The 13,587-nt window shown below is 47.9% G+C and overlaps 1 protein-coding gene across 4 annotated transcripts in view; it reads right to left on the bottom strand.

Moving 5' to 3' along the window:
* LOC136576364 (DNA ligase 1-like) overlaps positions 1-7,370 on the bottom strand; it is an 89,809-nt gene extending 82,439 nt beyond the window's left edge. For 3 of the 4 annotated variants that reach the window (XM_066575582.1, XM_066575587.1, XM_066575580.1), the window contains exon 1: positions 7,291-7,353. The gene's annotated coding sequence lies outside the window, so the exon portion shown is untranslated. Of the gene's footprint in view, positions 1-7,290 lie in introns of all 4 variants that reach the window. The other variant, XM_066575584.1, reaches the window with a different exon arrangement.
* Positions 7,371-13,587: the final 6,217 nt, after the last annotated feature.

The following is a 13,587-nucleotide window of genomic DNA, read 5'->3' as shown; positions in this document are numbered from 1 at the left end:
ACAGCTGGACACCATGTGCAACATATTACCTCAGAAAGGCCCACTAATGGCAGAAGAGGGCAGGACATTGCTGGACTAGCAATCCCTCACACCAGCGTCTGGTCACTGTGTATTACGTCTGCAGTTTGTGGGTGTAATATGCAGGTCCGATCTCCCATAGACTTTACTGTGACTCACACTGCAGGAGAAATACGTGCGCAAAAACATCATGGCGCGCCGCATCTTGGCACACATACCCACCAACACAGGGTACGGGGCATGGCGGCACGCAGCAAGTACCCATGTCACTGCATACCTCCTCGCACACAGCTAACTGCGCCCATGAGAGAGGCCTTAGGCCGTGTTCACACACAGCGGATTTGCCGTGGATGTTCCACATGGCCCCTCGCACTGACAATCATCCACACGGCGGGGACAAGATCCGCCGCGGACATTGACCTGCGGAGGGGATTGTTGGCCCGCCGAATGCCAATTATAGCGCCGGATTGTGCGCCGATTCACCTCGTCAGATGGGGGTGAATTCTGCACTAAAATCCTCACCAAATGTTGCGCCTTCTGATGCGTATTTTCCCCTGCGGATCGGCTGCGGACATTCCACCGTAATCCGTGCCGTGCGGACATCACCCTAATGTGCGCAGTGTTACTATGTATTGTACCCCACTCCGAGGGCTTTGGTCCCATTGCAAGGCCGGATTCACACGAGCGTACGTGTTTTTGCGGAATGAAAATTGCGCATTTACACGCGCAACTGCCAAATTAATGTGCGCCAAATATTTTCATGTCCTGCGCTGATGCACAGAAAAATAGAGAATGCTGTGTGTTTGCGTGCACAAAATACACACTTGTGCGCAAACCCAGTGACATCAACGGGTTCTATTTTCTGCATATTGCATGCACAAAAGTTGAACGCGCACATGCGCCCGTGTGACTCCGGCCTACGGCCTCATGCCCGCGTCGGATTCCGAATCTGTAATCTGGCAGCGTAATCAGACCCAGTGCCCCCCAGAGACCCATACTCACCTGTCCGTGAGTGTCTCGGCCTGCGAGGGGGCGCGCATCCGCAGTGCAGCACATGACGCGCCGGCACTGGGCTGTGACGTGGATTCCCGTGATACTTCTGTAGTGCTCACAACGGAAGTATCGCGGGACGGGCGGCCTCCATTGACTGCAATGGAAGCCGTCTGTGTGATTTTCCACACAGAATAAAACATGCTGCGATTCTCCCCCGTGAGCGGAATAATCGCAGATGATTTCAGCTCGTGGGCTGCGGAGAATCTTTTGACCTAGTATGTCTACGGACGGACATTGCTGCGGAATTTGTGGTGGTGGGGGGGGGGGTGTCTGACCACGAATACCGCAATGAAGATCCTTTGGTGGGCATTCGGCGTAAGGCTGGTTACAAACAGGCATATATGCATGAACATTTTGTGCACGCAATATACAGAAAATAGATCCCATATGCGTTCACGCACAAGTGCGGATTCTGCTTGCGCAATTGCATCTTTCAGAGAAAAAAAAACGCAGCTCTCTATTTTTTTTCCACATTTGCAAAAGAAAAGAACACATCGTGACCTCATTACACTGATTGGCCGTTTCATTGGCTGCGGGCATCGTTGTGTGTTTTTTTGCACGCACGAATGCACACGCAAATCCTCTTCCGCTGGTGTGACAGCGGCCTAAGGCTGGTCTGAGACGCGCCTATTATAACACGCCCACAATACGTATCCGCCATACGGACATGTCGCAGGTGACATTACAACCGGACGTCATCATGTTTAAGGTTTTGGATTCCGCATATTTTATCTTACTGGACAAACACCGATCCATATCTGTCCAATAGGGAAGAACAACAATACGGAATTCCTGTTTCCTCTGAAATAAACCAAGTGATACAGAAACGGGCGAATAACATAAAACGGCGCTAAACGCTGCTGCTGCTTTAAGTAGGAAGAAAACGCATTCAAGAGCTTCAAAGCAAATTGTATGAAGGGCCCCGAGCCGAGAGCTCGTGTGACTCTATTCTGCTCAGCAGGGACTGGCTGGCCAAGCACAGAGCACCGGCCCATGAGCAGCGGCCCACCTTGGGGTCTGCTCACACATGGCCGATTTGGTGTGGATTTTCTGTACCATTTTCTGTGGATTTTGATGCGTATTTTGGTGCATATCCACAGCAGATTTCACCCCTTTAACCCTTTAGTGACGGCCCCATCGGGAAACTACGTAGAATTATGCGTCCTCTTAGGATTAATGCCCCTCAGGCTCTGGAAGTCACAGCTCCATGCTGTCGGTGCCCACAGGTAGCCAACAGCATGGAGCTGTCATCCCGGGCTGCGGGCAGTCCCCCTGGCAATGCGATCGGCGCTATCCAATCGATAGCGCCGATCGCATAAAAGTTTTAAAAAGTGTTAAAAAGTTAAAGAGTCAGCTGCCCTCATGGATCGGATCCATGGGGGCAGCTGAGATTACTCGCCACCGTCCGCCGCACTGCTCCCCGCTGTCCTGGTCCTCCGGGCCCCGAAGCCGGCCTTCTGCACATGCGCGCCAGACGGCATTACGTCAGCCGCATGCGCAGAAGGCCCGGAGCCACGGGAAATTTAAAATCTCCTGGCTCCCGATTCCCGTAGGTAGCCGGGAGGCAGGAGATGTCAGCGGGGACCGATTGGATAAGAGGGGTTCGAGCCCCGGGAAATTCAAAATCCCTCTGCTCTTGGCTGCCATGTGTAGCCCGGAGCAGAGGGATGTCACTGGGGACATGATCACTGTCATCCTATGGATAACAGTGATCATGTAAAGTTAAAAAAAAGTGTAAAAAATTTCAAAAAAAAAAAAAAGTTAAAAAAAGTTTAAAAAGCTTACGTTTCATCTCCCCTCACGGATCATATCATTGAGGGAGGATAAAAGTACGTACATAAGGCCCCCGGATTTATCCACGGACCGTACCCCAGTTTCTGCGCACACGCCCGTCGCCAAAATGGCAGGCGCATGCGCAAAAGCTGTAGATTGCCAGGATAATTTTAATTCTCCCTGCTTCTGGCTACAAAACTGAGCCAAGAGCCCAGAGACTTCACGGGGGCCGCGGTGAGTGGTTCCTGGTCACGTGTTTGCCGTTATCCAATGGATAATGGTGATCACATAAAAGTTAAAAAAAAAATGCGATTGGTGAGAGGAGATGAAACTTTTTGCCGGAGGCCTCCGTATTTGAACCCTGACGCAATCCTCCTTCGTGAACCTTCCCGGATTCTGCACATGCGATTGCCGGCAAAACACCGGACACATGCGCAAGAATCGGGGAACCCAGGAAATTTAAAATCTCCTTGCTCTCAGCGACCAACGGTCACCGAGAGCCTGGAGCAGTGGCAGGGGGCCTCGTTGAGCGGTCTCCGGTCACAAAAAAAAAAAAGTAGCGATCTAACATAGGTCGGTCTCACATGACCAGATAGGAATTACGGATTCCGTATGCGTCTGATCCGCGGTAATACACAGATCAATCGCATTGGATTACACAATTCCGCTCACATAAGTGGGTTGGAATTGTGTAATCCACTCGCAGAAAAGAGAATGCAGCAGGTTCTATTTTACTGCGGATATCCGCAACATAGAGCCTATTGTGCTCCATGGTCGTGGATATACCCGCTGGCCATACATTTTGTACGGGCTGCGAGTACCCGCGTCATCGCTAAGTGACGGTGCGGGAAACACAAACAAAACAAAAAAAGTGTACTGCGCATGACCGCCCGTGTAAGTACGCAGTTATGCGCAGTACATTACGCGGCCGTACGCAGGGTCACAGCCGGGCTCACAGCTGGGATCCGCTGCGGGCCTCCGCAAGCGGGTTCCACCTACGGCTGCGTGAGCCCGGCGTTATTCAGACCGCTACCTGTAATACGCAATTTACAACAAACCCCGGGAAGGTTCGCCTTCCTGCAGTTCCAGGAGCAGCTTGTTGAGCGCCTTCTGTGTGAGACCGCCGCACCTCATCAAGCTTACGGAGAGTCACAGAGCGCCACTTTTTACACCCCATACCTGCCACTGAGGTCAAGAAATGACCCCCAAAAAGCATGAGAGGAGGGGGGATACACGGTTTTATTGCCCCATGGGCCCATTCCAACCAGCCTCTGTAATTACCCCTGTCTTCGGAAATACCACACAGTTCTCATTATTACTTTTATCTAAGATTTGGGGGAACGCCGAAAAGGGCGCGAAGGGGGGGGGGGGATATTTTTAGGGAGTCAATTTTTATTCCGTACAAATAACAATGCGGCCTGGAATTTATTCAGTTGTGCCCTGCAATCCAACGGGCATTCCCTCCATTACAGGCCTTGCCATGGGTCCTGTAAGTTAATTAGGGCCATAATGGGTATGTTTCTGAACACAGGACAAATGGGGGTATCCATTTTGGGGTGAAAGTCTTCATTCCTATGTACACTGTACAAAAAAACTGTTTTTAAATTTAAAAAATTGCCAAAAAATTTGAAAATCGTAATTTTTTCCTTCTGCTTTGCTTAGATTCATTCAAATACTGTGGGGTCAAAATATGCATTATACCGCTAGATGTATTTATTAAGGGGTTTAGTTTTCAAAATGGGGTCATTTGTGGGGGTTCTTTATCATTTTGGACGCTCAATGGCTCTATAAGTGGGCAATGGGGCCTGGCATTTATTCCGTTGTGCCCTGAAATCCAACGGGTATTGCTTTCATTATAGGCCTAGCCATGTGTCCTATAAGTCTATTAGGGCCACAATGGGTATGTTTCTGAACACAGGACAAACAGGGGGATCCATTTTGGGGTGCAAGTCTTCCTTTATATGTGTGATGTTAAAAAAACACCAGTTTTTAAATTGACGCAATCGCCCAAAGAATGAAAATCGTAATTTTTTTCCTACTGATTTGCTTAGATCTATTCAAAAATTGTAGGGTTAAAATACGCAGTACACCCCTAGATGAACGCGTTAAGGGGTCTAGTTTTCAAAATGGGGTCATTTGTGGGGGTTCTCTATGGTTTTGGCCGCTCAAGAACTCTACAAGTGTGCTATGGGGCATAAAAGGCCTTCAAGGAAAATTTATGTTCTAAAAGCCACCGACTACTCCTTTCATTTTGGGCCCCGTTGTGTATGCGGACATAATATAAGGGCCACAAGGGTTGTGTTTCTGAAAACAGCACAAACAGGGGTTTCCATTTTGGGGTGCAAGTCTTCATTCATGTGTGTGCTGTATAAAAAAAGCTGTTTTTAAAATGACAGAATTGCCAAAAAAACGAAAATCCCATTTTTTCCTTTTGCTTTGCTTGAATTCATTCAAAAACTGTGGGGTCAAAATACGCAGTACACCCCTATATAAATTCGTTAAGGGGTCTAGTTTTCAAAATGGGGTCATTTGTGGGGGTTCTCTATGGTTTTGGCCGCTCAAGAACTCTACAAGTGGGCAATGGGGCCTAAAAGGACTTCAAGCAAAATCTATGTTCTGAAAGACACTGACTACTCCTTTCATTTTGGGCCCCGTTGTGTATAGAGACATAAGATTAGGGCCACAATGGGTATGTTTCTGAAAACAGCACAAACAGTGGTATCCATTTTGGGGTGTAAATCCTCACTTTCATGTAAACTATAGGAAAAAAATATGTCTTTAAAATAACATATTTGCAAAAATATGAAATTTTACTTTTTCTCCTCTAAATTGAATTAATTCCTGAAAAAAACTGTGGGGTCAAAATACTCATGACCCCCTTCAGTCAATACATCAAAAAGAGGTGTGGGGACACCTAGAGGGTAAGGAGACTTATAAGGCCATGCAAGCTCTTCTGAGTAATTTATGCAAATAAGGAAGATGGAATTCCTACCTCTGCAGCGCCACCACCAGGATAAAAAGCAAACAAAAAACGTAAAACAACATATATACAATTTTCAAGGGAAGAGGGAGCTGCCCCTCCCTGTACAGCCGGATGTAAAGTCTGACATTGAAAGTCCTCCTTTATCAAACAGAATTGGTTTTGCGGGGTACTTCCCGCAACAGGGCGTAAACTTACGTCCTGGGGATAGCGCAGGATCACATATGATCCCGCGCTATCCCGCAGCGGGAGCCGGCTGTCAGTCACAGCCGGCGTCCCGCTGCAACAGCGGGATCGTGGCAGGGTAAGACTTCACAGAGGGAGCGCGCTCCCTCTGTGTCTTCGGCTGGCTCTCGCGATGTTATTGCGAGAGCCCGGCCTGTCGCCATGGTAACAGGACGCCAGACACTGGCGTCCTGTGTTACCAGTGCCTGAGATCGCTGTATAAGCGATAAGGCATGGCAGAGCAGTAACTCTGCCATGTCTTATCATAGCGATCATCAGGGCTGAGGTCAAAGTCCCTCAGAGTGACACAAAAAGTGTAAAAAAAAACAAAGATTAAAAAAATGAATTAAAAAATGAATAAAAAAAATGTAAAAAAAAGTAAAAAACCCATTTTTTATGCTTTTTCTCAGATTAGCATAAAAAAGGTAAAAAAAACCCACATATTTGGTATTGTCGCATCCGTAACGACGCGTACAATAAGTTGCACATGCTTTTGACTAAAAAGCGTTTAAAAAAACACAAAAAAACTTAGGCAAAATGCTAATTTTTAGCATTTTGCCTCACTAAAAACGCTATAAAAGTAATTAAAAGAGCCATATGTACCCCAAAATGGTACCAATAAAAACTACAGCTCGTCTCGCAAAAATAAGCCCTCATAGAGCGCCGTACATCAAAAAATAATTTCTAAAAAGAGGGGTTTTATTGCAGAAAAGTGGAAAAACCTAAAAAAAGGTAAGAATTTTGGTATCTTTGTAACCGTACCGACCCGCAGAAAAAATGGAATGTCTCATTTATGCCGCATGATTACAGCTGTAAAAAAAAATAAAAAATCTATGGCAGAATTGATGCGTTTTTTCTCCCTGCTATCATAAAAAAAAAAAATTATGTTTTACAATATAATTAATGTACCCAAAAATGACGCCGATAAAAGCTACAGTTCGCCACTCAAAAAAGAAGCCCTTACACGACCGCGTCGACGGAAAAATAAAAAAGTTATGGTTTTTGATAAATGGAGAAAAAAATCCGCCAAAAATTGTTGCATCCTTAAGCCCAAAATAGGCCATGTCATGAAGGGGTTAAACGCACACATTAACAATATTGATGATAATGGTAGAATCAGTATAAAATCTGCCCAGAAGGGCTGCAGCCGACCTCCAGGGATTAGAGATAAAGCAAAGACCCCATAAAATCCATCATCAGGCTAAAATCACGCTTCTTCGAGGGAGATGATGACGACTTACCATCTAGAAGCGCTGGCAGCGTTTGGACATGTGACCTGGTAACAGAGAAGAGGGGCACTGAGGCTCCCCACAGCGCTAGTCCATAATATAAGCACTCAGTCCTCGCTGTTCCTTATCTCTCTCCTCCCCTGCCCTAATCTAGCAACTGAACACCACACCACCCCCAGCCGTGACAAAGTAACATTAACCCCTTCATGACATGGCCTATTTTGGGCTTAAGGACTAGAGATGAGCGAGCGTACTCGGAAAAGCACTACTCGCTCAAGTAATTTGCTTTATCCGAGTATCGCTGTGCTCGGGTCTAAAGATTCGGGTGCCGGCACGGAGCGGGGAGCTGCAGGGGAGAGCGTGGAGGAACGGAGGGCAGATCTTTCTCTCCTTCTCTCCCGCCCGCTCTCCCCTGCTCCCCGCTGCGACTCACCTGTCAGCCGCAGCGGCACCCGAATCTTTAGACCCGAGCACAGCGATACTCGGATAAAGCAAATTACTCGAGCGAGTAGTGCTTATCCGAGTACGCTCGCTCATCTCTATTAAGGACGCAACAATTTTTGGCGGATTTTCTTCTCCGTTTATCAAAAGCCATAACTTTTTTATTTTTCCGTCGACGCGGCCGTATGAGGGCTTGTTTTTTGCGTGGCGAACTGTAGTTTTTATCGATGCCAATTTTGGGTACATAGACTATATTTAAAATTTTTTTTTTTTTTTTAATGATAGCAGAGAGAGATAACGCATCAATTCAGCCATAGATTTTTTAATTTTTTTTTACCCCGTTAATCATGCAGCATAAATGAGACTTTCCATTTTTTCTGCAGACCGCTACGGTTACAACAATACCAAAATTCTAACATTTTTTTTAGGTTTTCCCACTTTTCTGCAATAAAAACCCTTTTGTTGGAAATCTTTTTTCTATTCTAAATTGCTGCATTCAAAGTCCTGTAACTTTTTTATTTTTTGATGTACAGAGCTCTATGAGGGCTTATTTTTTGCGAGACGAGCTGTAGATTTTATTGGTACCATTTTGGGGTACATACGGCTTTTTTGATCACTTTTATTGCGTTTTTAGTGAGGCAAAATGCTAAAAATGAGCATTTTGCCTCAGTTTTTTAGCGTTTTTTTAGCGTTTTTTTCTGTGCACAGTCAAAAGCATGTGCAACTTATTGTACGCGTTGTTACGGACGCGACAATAACAAATATGTGGGGTTTTATTTATTTTTTACCTTTTTTTATGCTAATCTGAGAAAAAGCATAAAAAATGGTTTTTGTACTCTTTTTTTACATTTTTTTTAATTCATTTTTTTAATCTTTGTTTTTTTTACACTGTTTGTGTCCCTCTGAGGGACTTTCACCACTGCCCTGATGATCGCTGTCATAAGGCATGGCAGAGCTACTGCTCTGCCATGCCTTATCGCTTATACAGCGATCATAGGCATAGGCAATACAGGACGCCAGTGTTGCCATGGTGACAGGCCGGGCTCTCGCGATGACATCACGAGTTCCGGCCGGAGACACAGAGGCTCTGTGAACTCTTTCCCTGCCGCAATCTACTTAGATCGCGGCAGGGAAGGGGTAAACAGCGGGTGGCGCATCGCCGATGCCCCCCCCCCTCTGTTGCAGCGGGACGCTGGCTGTGACTGACAGATGGCTCCAGCTGCGGGATAGCGCTGGATCATATGTGATCCAGCGCTATCTCCAGGACGTAAGTTTACGTCCTGTTGCGGGAAGTACCAGGCTGCCAGGATGTAAACTTACGCCCTGCAGCGGGAAGGGGTTAAGCTGTACAAATGCTATATAGAGGACGTGCTTTTTATGTGGATGTTTTTTTAAAAAAGATTTTAATTAGAGATGAGCGAGCGTACTCGTCCAAGCTTGATACTCGTTCGAGTATTAGGGTGTTCGAGATGCTCGTTACTCGAGACGAGCACCACGCGATGTTCGAGTTACTTTCACTTTCATCTCTGAGACATTTGCGCGCTTTTCTGGCCAATAGAAAGACATGGAAGGCATTACAACTTCCTCCCCTATACCACCCCCCTGCAGTGAGTGGCTGGGGAGATCAGGTGTCACCGAGAATTTAAATCTGCCCCACCCGCGGCTCGCCACAGGTGCATTCTGACATAGATCAGGGAAAGTGCTGCTGATGCTGCTGCTGCTTAGATAGCAGCAAAACGTGCTAGTGAAGATGCTGAGGACTGGGGGGAGGAGTCAAGAAGAGAGGAAGCGAGCAGGGGTAGGGGAGGGGTTAACAGAGTGAGAGGAAGAAGAAGGAAGAGGAGGATCAGTTTGGACCGGGGAGAAGAAGAGTGAAGACGGACCCAGAAGAGCTGAAGAATGGAGACTGGGGGCATCAGCCTGACTGACGCTCCCTTAACCATCTAACAAAAACTTACCAACGACTTCTTGTTGTGTCAAAAGTGGGGTAGGCCACAGCTTTATTAAAATATTTAACCTAACTATTTAAAACTCTATAACCCTTCCCATGCTACAACCCGCTTAACTTTAACTGATTTTAACATTAACAGTTCCACTGGACGTTTGTAAGCCCGCTTTCCTTGGGCTTGTAAACCTTCCTCCTAGCCAGCATGGAAAGTTCAGGCCAAACACAGCTGTGACAACTTCCAAACGTATAATGTCCTATAAAGTCTCTCCTCACCCAATCCTCGGGCGGGTGGGTGGGCGTCTTGCCCGGCTTCGTCTTCTCTCTTCCACGCTTCTTCTCTTTATGCTCCTCTTCCTGTCTTCTTCCTTCACCTTCCGCTCTTAACTCCTCCCCCCATCTAGCTCGCTATTACCATATTAAGCTCCGCCCCCAGTCCCATGCCGCTGTGTTACGCACTGTGCTGCATAAGAGACTGGGGGCATCAGCCTGACTGACGCTCCCTTAACCATCTAACAAAAACTTACCAATGACTTCTTGTTGTGTCAAAAGTGGGGTAGGCCACAGCTTTATTAAAATATTTAACCTAACTATTTTAAACTCTATAACCCTTCCCATGCTACAACCCGCTTAACTTTAACTGATTTTAACTTTAACAGTTCCACTGGACGTTTGTAAGCCCGCTTTCCTTGGGCTTGTAAACCTTCCTCCTAGCCAGCATGGAAAGTTCAGGCCACGCGGCATGCGCCGTATTGCCTATGGCGCATTCCGCCCCACCCCACGGACCCGAGCTAAGGCAGCTTCAACGCCATCCTGCAGTCCTGACAAGAAAGTGTCCAATCCGACGTCATTCAGGTGTACCCCATCATCCCTCAGTGCACCTCTCTCTCTGTCCTCCAACTCCCAATGGCGTATAGCAATCCCTCCGAGGGAATGCACGAACTTTGAAATCCTCAGGTTGACCACCTTTCGCACATTCTCGATTGCTTCGGGGTTTTTTGCCCCCCTCCAACATCTCCTGGCGATAATATCCGACCACACAAGCACGGATTCTCGAAAGCACTCCCTAAAACGGAGCATTTCCTGTTTTATTAGGACGAGTAAATCGCCCATCTTCACTTTTCCTAGGTCGTTCCGCCCGGCGTGCACGACCAAAATGACTCTCCGGGGGGTCCACCTGCTGATTTCCGTAACAATTTGCAGCAATCTAGGCCACTGCAGGCCTCGAATTCCATGCCAGTTTACCACCGTGTCCGTCATTCCTAAGCTCCTTCCTAATGGCCGAGTTGCTGCCCTCTTTTCCGCCCAATACACGAATGAATGCCCGACAATCCAGACTTTCCACGGTTCCGCAGCTGAAACATAGAAACAAAGAAAACAGAACCCATACCAGCCAACCGAAAACGCCATTAACCAAGAAAGCTAATCACACCATCGCGTTCTTATAATACTAAATCCGGTCTAATGTATGATTTATAGGCCTGCGACTTCCATCTACCCAGCAGTTTTAAATCCTCTTCCTGCATACCATGTGCGTCTGCCATGGTTGCCGCCCCAATTCAGAACGAATGCGTACCGAACTCTGACGCATTCAGACCTGCTGCGCGTAGGGCTGCGCGAAAGACCACCGAAAACTGGAACCGAGTGAGGGGGGCGCCCGCCGAATGTACAAAGAATTGGTCACAGATATTACACGAGCTCATATATTCCCGAACTGTGCTTACCGGCACCAATGGTTATTAAAGATGACACCAAACCCTCCCGATCCGGCCGCGTCTGCGAACAGGCATATGTCGCTACCCGTCACCTCCTCCTTCGGGCACATCACTTGCCCGTTGAAGGATTGCAAAAACACCTTCCAGATATGTAAATCTGCTCTCATCCCTTGTGTCACCCGGACGAAATGATGGGGTTCCCGCACCCCCGTCATGGCTAAAGTCAGTCTTCTCGAGAAGACTCGCCCCATGGGGATGACTTTACACGCAAAGTTAAGCAGGCCTGCCAGCCTCTGAATCTGACGCAGGATGACCTTCCTGCAGCTGGCCACCTCATTGACCACCTGGTGTAGCCTCGCTACTTTCTCACTCGGTAGCCTAAACATCATATCCCCGGAGTCGATCTCGATCCCGAGGAAGGTGATCCAGGTTAAGGGGCCCACAGTTTTCTCTTCTGATAACGGGACCCCCACCCGTCGCATGAGGGACTGGAAAGTTTTAAGCAAAAATACGCAATCGCCCGAGTTCACCGAGCCCACGAACAAAAAATCATCTAAATAATGTATCACCGATGAGATGCCCGTCTCATACTTGAGTAACCACTCCAGAAAAGAACTAAACAATTCGAAATCGAGCATCCCATAGGCAGACACATGTCTATAAAAAATTGATTGTCAACCCGGCACCCCAGGAGGTGGAAACAATCGGGGTGCACTGGTAACAAGCGAAAGGCGGACTCAATGTCTATCTTTACCAGTTGGGCTCTCTTACCCGCCGCCCTGACCAAACGAACCGCACAATCAAACGACGTATACGAGACCGCTGCCTGTTCTTTTGATATTCCGTCGTTAACTGAATCTCCAGCTGGGAAAGAAAGGTGATGAATTAAACGGAATTTCCCAGTTTCCTTCTTGGGTACTAAACCCAAGGGGGAGACCCGCAAATTCGTAAAAGGCGGTACTTCGAAAGGGCCAGCCATGCGGCCCAGCTCCACTTCCTTAATCAATTTTTCTTTAACCAACTGGATGTTATCTAACGCCGATTTTAGATTAGGGGCAAACATAGACGCGGGGGAAAAAACGAACGGAATCACAAAACCTTCCGAAAAACCATCCTTAAGAATTTCTGCCGCCTGCTTCATGTGGTATCTGTCTAACCACTGATCCAGGACCCGGCTTCTCACTGGGGTTCGGTGCTCCACCGGCACCACCCACTGTGGCAGACGCTCTTTGTTTCTTAAAGCAGCGAACTGCTGCATGCTGGCCCCCGCAAAACGAGCATTCATGTCGGAATTTGCAGGTGGCATAAAACCTGCAATGGCCCTCGTTGTAGAGCCAACATGAGCCATTGGGTCTCTGAGCTGCCGCGGGGGGCTGTTGCCCGCCTCCCGCGGCTCCCGTAGGAAAGGACGCTCTGGCGGGCTGTTGTGCCAGGATCAGCTGTATCCACCCATCAGTTGCTTTTGTGGCCCAGCTTATGTGGCTCATTCCCGATACCCGCCGACGGAAGTCTTCATCATAGCGCCACCAAGCTGACCCACCGTGCAGCTTGTAGGCGCTGTAAATGGTGTTTAAATAAATCATCAACTCCGGGCCTTTACTCGGCTGATGCTGACACACCACATGAGCCAAAACCAAATAAGCTTGAAGCCAATTGCCGAACGTCTTGGCAATCTTTGGCTTCTTCTCCGTTCCACGTTCGGACAAACGTTCCTTGTCTACCATAATGTGGTCCACAGACAGTAGGGACCAAATATCCACATATAACCTTTTTTTGATCCTTTCCGTGGCATCATCAGCCAAACCTACCCCCAAAGGGGCAACACCGCAAAACATCGAATCTGCATATTTTAAACCTTCCGTTGGGTCACCATCCGTACACAACGTTGAGCTTCCAGACACATTACTCACAGGCGGGCCTCTGCCCCCTGGTGAACCGCAGGACACTAAAAGCCCTTCTTGCGGATCCACCTTGCTCAACAATGACTTTAACACCGTGACCAAATCCTGTTTATCCGCGCCCTTCGCGGGATCCATCACATTACACCAAGCATTATGCAATGATAACTCACCAGCTCGACCGACCTCCGGCAATGCCAAGGGTGATGTCCTCGCTGTATCCCTCCTCCGGATCCTGTGCTCTGGCATGGGCTGCCGACTGTCCCTTCGCGTAGCCTCCTGCGCCCTTTGCTGTTGGGCCAAACCAGGG

The sequence above is a fragment of the Eleutherodactylus coqui genome, chromosome 8 (assembly GCF_035609145.1).
Source record: "Eleutherodactylus coqui strain aEleCoq1 chromosome 8, aEleCoq1.hap1, whole genome shotgun sequence".
Lineage (NCBI taxonomy): Eukaryota > Metazoa > Chordata > Amphibia > Anura > Eleutherodactylidae > Eleutherodactylus > Eleutherodactylus coqui.
The sequence above is the reverse complement of the archived record's forward strand: the minus strand, read 5'-3'. Positions and strand labels throughout refer to the sequence as shown.